The following is an 8,460-nucleotide window of genomic DNA, read 5'->3' as shown; positions in this document are numbered from 1 at the left end:
AAATTAAAAAAAAAAAATGTTAAGTACCTAGATGAAAATACAGGCATTAAGTTCTTTGACATTGGTCTTGGTGATGATTTATTTTTGGTTTTGACACCAAAAGCAAAGCCAACAAAGGCAAAAATTATCAAGTTAGAACTACATAAAACTTAAAAGCTTCTATACTTCAAAGGAAATATCAATAAAATAAAAAGGCAACCTATTAAATAGAAGAAAATATTTGAAAATCACATGTTTAGTAAGGGCTTAATATACAAAGCATATTTCTAAAAAACCTCACACAACTTGATAGAAAAAAAATAAAACTATCTAATTAAAAATGGTCAAAAGATCTGAATAGATATTTTTTTCCAAAGAAAACATATAGATGGCCATCAGATACATAAAATGCACACAATATCATTAATTATCAAGGTAATGCAAATCAAAACAAAGTGAAATGTTATCTCATACTTAAAAAATCAAAGTCTACCCCACAAGGAACTCAGCACTAGGGACTGTCTATAAGAAGAATTCTGTGTTGGGCAAAAATAACCAAAGCCTAGAGCTATAGCCATATCAATCTCTGGCTGGGGCTATTCAGGGTTAAGCGTGATCTCAATTCAAACACTATAATAGACCATGAAAATAAAAACCTCATAGACACAGATGATAGTTTGGTGATTACTAGAGGGAAAGTGGGGTGAAGGCAGGTAGAAAAGAGTAAATGAGGATAAAGGGGATAGGAAAAAAAAACTTGATTTTGGTGTTGAACACATAATACAATATACAGATGGTGTGTTATAGAATTGCACACTTAAAAACTATAAAAATGTATTAGCCAATGTCACCCCAATAAATACAATAAAAATTAAATAGACATTGTGGCTAGAAGAAATTGGCTAATTACACTTCTTACAGCTGAAAAGTCAAGTTCTCTTCCCAGGAAATCTTCCCTAATTTCTTTAGGCTATGATCTTCGTTTTTGTTCCTTCATTTTTCTCATTAGAGTGTAGGTTAATGCAAGTCAGGAACCACATCTCTCATCTCTGTACCTCTCATGCTAAGCTTCCTTCCCAAATTTAAATGTGAATATATGGTTACTGAATGGAATACATCAAGCATGTCAAACTCAAAGGATGGCACAAGCCAAATAAATGAGGCATGCAGGCCACGAGTTTGACATGCTTGGACTACATACTATGGATGAAAGTGATATTTAAGATGAAGTCTCAAGAGCTATTCTGTAATTCTATTTTTATAATTAAAAAGAAAAAGTTACTGAATATATGCCATGAACTATAATTGCAATTAAAAAATCAGTACTATATAATCCTATATAATAAAAGCTTAATATGCTAAGTGTCCAGTCAACTGGTCAGCCATTCAACCAATCAAAGCATAATATGCTAATGATATGTTAAGGTTGCTCAACCATTTGCTATGATATGCACTGACCACCAGAGGGCAGACGCTCCAACCGGTATGTTAGCCTGCTGCTGGGATCCAGCCAATTGGTACTGAATGAGACAGGCCGGACATGCCCTGGAGCCCTCCCGCTGGCTCTCCCTGGCTGACTAACCTGCATCCCTCCCCAACCCTTATAGTGCACCGGTGGGGTACCCTCAGCCCGGCCTGCATCCTCACACAATCTGGGACCCCTCAGGAATGTTGGAGAGGTGGTTTCTACCCAATCCAATAGTCCTCTAGTTAAAGATATAAAACTTATTTGCTTACATTTAAGATAGGCAAGATATTTGGGAATTTAACAATCTTTTGCTCAACTACCCATGTTTCTACAATGCATGACAATTAATTTAGACTTAATTCTATAAGTACCCATCAATTTTTAGTCACCTAAACTATGGGCATTGTGTCTGAGCAAAAAATTAATAGCATCATATTTATAAAGAGATGGCATATTATAAGATTCAATAAAACTTTTATTGAATTAATGTGTTCACAAATTTCTGACCATTAAGCAGAAACCAAATGTGAATTTTTCTTATATTATTTCCATGTATAAAGTTATATTTATAATAGAGGCCCAGTGCACAAAATTCATGCATGGTGGGGGTGGGCCCCTCAGCCTAGACTACACCCTCTCCAATCTGGGACCCCTCGAGGTATGTCTTACTGCCCATTTCGGCAATGGACAGTTGGACATCTTTCCCACAATCCAGGACTGCTGGCTCCCATCTGCTTGTCTACCTGCTTGCCTGCTTGATTGTCCCTAACCACTTCTGCCTGCCAGCCTGATCACCCCTAACCACTTCCCTGCCAGCCTGATTGACGCCTAACTGCTCCCCTGCTGGCCCGATTGCCCCTAACTGCTATCCCCTGCCAGCCTGGTCACCCGCAAATGTCCTCCCCTACAGGCCTGGTCACTCCCAACTGCTCTCCCCTGCAGGCCTGGTCACCTCTAACTGCCCTCCCCTGTGGCCTGATCTCCCACAGCTGCCTCTCTACTGACCATCTTGTGTCAGCCATCTTTGACTACATGGGGGCAGCCATCTTGTGTAGGAGTGATTGTCAATTTGCATATTACCTCTGTTATATAGGATGTGTTTTCACAATAAAATATATGTAAGTCTTTAAATTCAGACTTTTCCCTACACTTTGTCTTTTAACAGAAAGAAAATATAAATACTTATTTTCTTTTCCTCCCTCTCTCTTTCTCCCCTACTTCCCTTCCTTCCTTCTTCCCTTTCCTCCCTTCCTTCATTTCTTCCTCCCTTTTATTTTACTTAATTTTATTTATTTTTTATTTTTTTTATTTCATTGTTTTTTCTTTTGCAACAGAGTACTACCTATGGGAAGAGCATTTGTGGTTTCTGCAATGATACTTTCATTTTCACTTGATTTATGTGAGAGTTCTGGGATAATCAGGAGATACAGTGTAAAAAGAAATTGAGTAAGAGGAAATAAATGTGTGATATTAAGCAAATGGCATCCACAAAATTCAAGGTAAAATTCTCAGAGCACATAATATTGTTACAAGCAGGTCTGAGGAGAAATAAAATTATGAAAAGATCAGCCCTAGGGGGAAAATTATGGAATCCAGCTCATCTCCATCATTGCATTTACTAATGTTGCTCCACTTAACCACCTGTCTGCTTCAAGGTTTTCTCTCCAAACCCCACTGCTGCATTCTCTTATTTTTTTTCCTCTCTACCAACTTTCTCACATTCAGCTGTTGACTTTGACTTTGCAGTCCTATCTGATTTTTCAGTTTTCTACTAAATAGCTCTGTCATTTGGGCTCATGTTTAGATTTATTGCAATCCTGTCCATTTAACACATATTTATGAACATCTATTAAATGTCTATATCTGATTACATACAAAGAAAAATAGATGCACTCCTACCTTTAAAAAGATCACAACCTAGAGCCAAATATAGGAAACATGCTTTATAAGAACAAATTTAAATAATGGGCACATTTAAGAAGCACACTTACCACCAAGAGTGCATTTTAGATACCATTGAATGTCATTAAGAATCTTTTATGCCACATTCAAATGCAAATAGAGAAAATTAGGTCCATACAGGTACAAATACATTTCACTCCTAGGAAATATAGTCGATAAGTCCACAATATGCCCCTCTTGGCATAAAAAGCAAAAGAGAGGTATATTATTTGTAAAAGGAATGTGCATTAAACATCTGTTCTATGTAAACAACTAAGAAAAGACCTAATAGAGTCTCCCTGAGTATTCCTTAGAAACAAACTTTTATTTTGATGTTTGGCTGCACTGTTGCAGTTCTGATATCCAACAAAGCTTAGTAAAATGGATATTTTACCTGAAATGGATTTCAAACTAATATGCCTATTATGCCATGTCTAATATAGCATGTTCTTCTCTTATATGAAATGCAATAAGACAGGATTATTTTCACAGAAGTCAGGTAATGTGCTTATACTAGTATTCTGTAATACCCTGTGATTACAGAAATATACATTCATGTTGCAAGGACTACTAATTTATTTTATATAAAATTGGAATTATCTCAATGACATAAGATACATGTGTTGACATTAGAATGGGGAAAACAAGAATTTGGGGCAAATTTAAAATGATGGGCTACTTTCACATAGTATAGGATTACTCTATGTTTCTTATACTCTCTGACTCAGAACTATTACTATTTATGTCACAGAGACTTAGTTATATATTATAGTTAAGGCAATAGAGAGTACACATGTTGTTAATTTAGGGTTTGATAACTTTCTAATATGAAGAATGGCAGCATGCCCAGAACTGTCATTCATATTGACTCTGGATAAATAGCATTGCCTGAAGTTGGGCAATGCAGCACCTTTGTGGTGTCCACAGGTATACTGAATGTTTGATTGAGCTACTTTATTCATAAATGAAAGTCTATAGTTATTAAACAATTTATGCTGAATAGTATGGGTGACATTAAATAATAACATTGCTTGGTCCAGAAGCATATAATGAGCATGTAGAGACAGATTACCATTTCTCTTTTTAACGGCCAGTTTTCTACAATCTAATTTTTGTATCTCTGTAGACTGGGTTGCACTTATTTTGTGATGAAACAGGAAACATATTAGATGTACTTTCCTGAGTGAGAATCTTGTCTCCATCTGAGGGTGCCCTGTGGACTTCCAATTACGGTGTGACCTCAACCACTTTCTACTCTGCCTTCCTTCTGCTGATTTTCTCTGGCATCTGTCAATTATGGATATCTTTTCTGTTGTTGTGACCATCAAGGTCTCTAAGGACCCACCTCATCGTGGTTCCTAATGATAAAGTGGTTCTTACTCTTGCTTATTGATGTAGCAAGCATCAGTAATATTAATTTACCAAATAGCTCTAGGATTCCTCTTAGACTGAGAACTACTTATGTTAAAACAATACCTTGATAAATTTCTTCAGATATAAAATGTTGAGGCTTGTGGGGCATGTCTTGAAAAGTGACTAGGTAAGAGTGCTAACAAATATACCTTGTATAATAAATTAATAGGATTTTTAGTTAGGAATAAACAAAAGGAAAGAGGGAAGTGGTCTACAAATCAAGGAGAAGAAAGGAAAAGTCTATAGAGATAGATCCTTAGAGATAAATTACATAGTTCAGGCTAGTTACATAACTTTTATGACTAAAAATATTTTAACATTAAATTTTAGTTGTATAAATTATCCTAATATAAAACCCCCAATCATGACCAAATATTTATAAATACCTATTAATCATATAGTATTTATTAATCTTATTTTAGAGAATAAAGACTTGAAGTAGTAATGTTCAGAATGGGCTTTGAGTGAGGTTACACAGGGCCAGTAGGCATGAAATGGTGAACTACTCCAAAATCTAAGTCAAGCAGAAATAGGAATTTAAAGACAGATTATTAGAAACACATATCCTAGTCCCAATGTGTGCCAGAGCCAGGTTGCATTGGTTCAAGAAAATTAATTACTAAATTTTCAGAGATATTTGTTAAATATAGCCATTATTAAAAAGTAAGTGACAAACATAACTAAATAAATTGTATTAAAGACAGAAGTATTAAATACTCAAAACATCATCTTCTAATCATTCTATTACCTATTAATAGTACTTGATGTTCTTTGTGTTCACTGCCATCAGTATGGTAGAAATACAGCATAATGGTGTGTGACTGTATATCTCTTCACTTCTCCAGATTTAGTGATGGCATTCTGGTAGCTTGAAATTGACCATGATACAAGTACATCATAGACACTGGTAAGTGCTATAAAATAAGGTATTTTTGTGGAAAGATGGTTGTTAAATATTTACTATTAACCATTGCCCATTCCCCCAGCTCATATGCAAAAATGTAGAGATTAAGTGGTAAATTAAGTGGTATAGAGAATTTTGAAAGATAAAGGAGAGGAAAACAAATTTTCAAGAGACCAGGTAACCCCGATGAAAGCTAGGTTGCACATACATTTCGTAACTTCACTCTGTACTTCATTTATTGACTCCTGAATCTTAGAATCAGACCTTTAGATCTGTGCTTTTTGTGGTCCATAAATTCAGAACCAATTGTTTAAGTTCTACTGAAATATCTTATTTTTAATCTTTATTTTAATAACACAGGTATTTTTAACCCTTCCTGAGCCTATTTAGTAATGTTAAGGAAACATTTGCTTGCTTTTTTTAAAAAACAAAGGAGATCATAAATCTCTACATTTGTTAATGATATTTAATAACTTTCCATTAAATTAATATTTTGATTATTCCCTGGCTTTGCATTATATTTTAAAAACTATGCTTAATGGTTTTAAATCTCCTCTCTGTTGATTATGTGAGCCCAATAAGAGCACATAACAGATTTTTAATTATTAGAGCAGTTATATCCTCTACATTATTTTCTCATCTTCTATCTCCCCAGTTTTCCATAGCTAGTAACTACACTACAACTTGCAAGTTCCAACCATCACTGTTTTATGACCTTTGATGAAAGCTAGAAAGCAGCTTCAGCCTCCTTATTGATCATGTACTGAGTAATTCTCATAGTTTTATAAATGGATGATGCAGTATAGGGATGGAAGGACATGAGCTCTAAAGCTAGAATGCTTGGATTCCAGTACTTGCCCAGCCACTGGATAACCAGCTAATCTTGAGCATCTCTCTCATACTTTCTGAGGCATAGCTTCCTCATCTACCAATTATGAACAATGGTGGAATGTAATTCCTGGGTTTATTACTTTTCTGCATTCACTGTAACAAATTTCTGCTTAAAACTATAGAAATTCAACTTTTCACAGTCATCAAGGCAAAAGGTTGAAAATCCAGGCATCAGAAGTTGTATACTTCCTCTAGGTGCTCTAGGGGAGATTCTGTTACGTTACTCGTCTGGTAGTTGTTGACACGGCTTGGCTTATGGCTGCATCAGTCCAATCTCCACCTCCAGTGTTATACTTTCTCCTCCTCTTCTCTCTGTCTTTTCTGTATCTCCCTTAAATGACCTAGGACCCACTGCACAATTTGTTTTCCTCAATATCCTTAACTAAATTACATATGTAAAGACCTTTTTCCCAAAATAAAAAACATTCACTGTTTAGGGATAAGGAACATAGCTTTCAAAGGTCCACCATTCAACTCACTACAATAGAATTGTGAGGAGTCAACAAGTGAATGCAGGTAAAATGCTTAAACATTTCCTAGTTCAGAATAAAGGATCACAAAATATTTCCCCCTTTCTCATTCTATTCTACTCCATCATCCTCTTCCTTCTCCCTTCTCCTCTACTTCCTTCTTTTATCATTGTTTTTGAGGCCTTATCATAATCACTAAGTTTTCAGATTTAGTTCTGTCACAGGATTCAATTCCCAGTGGGATCCTTCAGTGCTTCCCAGCCAAAGCTGACTTCAATTTTTATTTTGGCATTTCTAGAGTAGAATTCTTCAACTTGAATCACTTCAGTTTAAGCAAGAATCTATTCTTGTCCCTGTTCTTGAGTATCTGTCTGATAGCGTGCCTAAGAACACCTGTCTCTTAATACATTTGGTGTCTTGTTCTTTCCAGATCCTGAGAAACTACCCCTTAGTCAGAACCACACAAGCCACACTTCTGAATGTTTCCAGCAATAACTACAATTTTAAACAACTGCATATTTTACATTGTACACACTTCTTTTGGTTCTCTTTGCCAGAACCTAGCCTCTAGATTTTTTTGCTTGCCTGACTTTTAAAGACTCAGTGATGATCACATTCTGAGATAACAGTATGCCCTGTATTATGTATTTTGCCCTCCTGCATTCTATGATGCCAATTCAAAAAGAAGGAATAGCTACTGTAGTTTCTGACTTTTCCTAGTAGGTGAGCCTAGAGAACTCTGGCTTCTCTGCCCCATTTCATGTTTAGGAAAAGAATGCTGGTTGGCACTGGGCAATCTTGAGACACACTACACTGGCCTATTAGTAACTAAGCTAATTTGCAAACACTTGTGCATTTTGAATAGAATAGAATAGAATAGAATAGAATAGAATAGAATAGAATAGAATAGTTCAAGTTTTCTTAACATTTTGTGGGCTTTACTGATATCTGAGAAATAAGGAGGGAATGGTTTGTAACTAAGATAATTTGAGTTCCCAGTTACTCAGAGTCATCCATGAATTAAATTAAAGCACATGATTATTTAGAGGCAAATTAAATTTGACAACTCCTAAATTCAAAAAAAAAAAAAAATAACCCTTCTCCCCAAATTCAAGAGATATCTCTTTTTCAAGGAAATGGATAATCTATACCTTGCATACTTTAGAATCATTTCAGCATTGCACAACCTGTTTACTAATCTAAATGAATCCTGCTGTATTTGTTTTAATGCTTTGACTCTTTTTTAAAAAAAAACATATTTTATTGATTTTTTACAGAGAGGAAGGGAGAAGGATAGAGAGCTAGAAACGTCGATGAGAGAGAATCATCGACCAGCTGCCTCCTGCACACCTTCTATGAGGATGTGCCAGCAACCAATGTACATGCCCTTGACC

General features: G+C 35.5%; 1 long non-coding RNA gene across 1 annotated transcript in view; it reads left to right on the top strand.

The window, feature by feature from the left end:
- Window positions 1-3,338, top strand: part of LOC118723790 — a 10,785-nt gene extending 7,447 nt beyond the window's left edge. Inside the window, exon 3 of the long non-coding RNA XR_004989375.1 lies at window positions 3,327-3,338. This is a non-coding gene — a long non-coding RNA (uncharacterized LOC118723790). The remainder of the gene's footprint in view (window positions 1-3,326) is intronic.
- The last annotated feature ends 5,122 nt before the right edge of the window (window positions 3,339-8,460 follow it).

The sequence above is a fragment of the Pipistrellus kuhlii genome, unplaced genomic scaffold (assembly GCF_014108245.1).
Source record: "Pipistrellus kuhlii isolate mPipKuh1 unplaced genomic scaffold, mPipKuh1.p scaffold_m20_p_1, whole genome shotgun sequence".
Classification (NCBI taxonomy): Eukaryota; Metazoa; Chordata; class Mammalia; order Chiroptera; family Vespertilionidae; genus Pipistrellus; species Pipistrellus kuhlii.
Note: the sequence above shows the minus strand (reverse complement) of the source record. Positions and strands in the feature narration are given on the sequence as shown.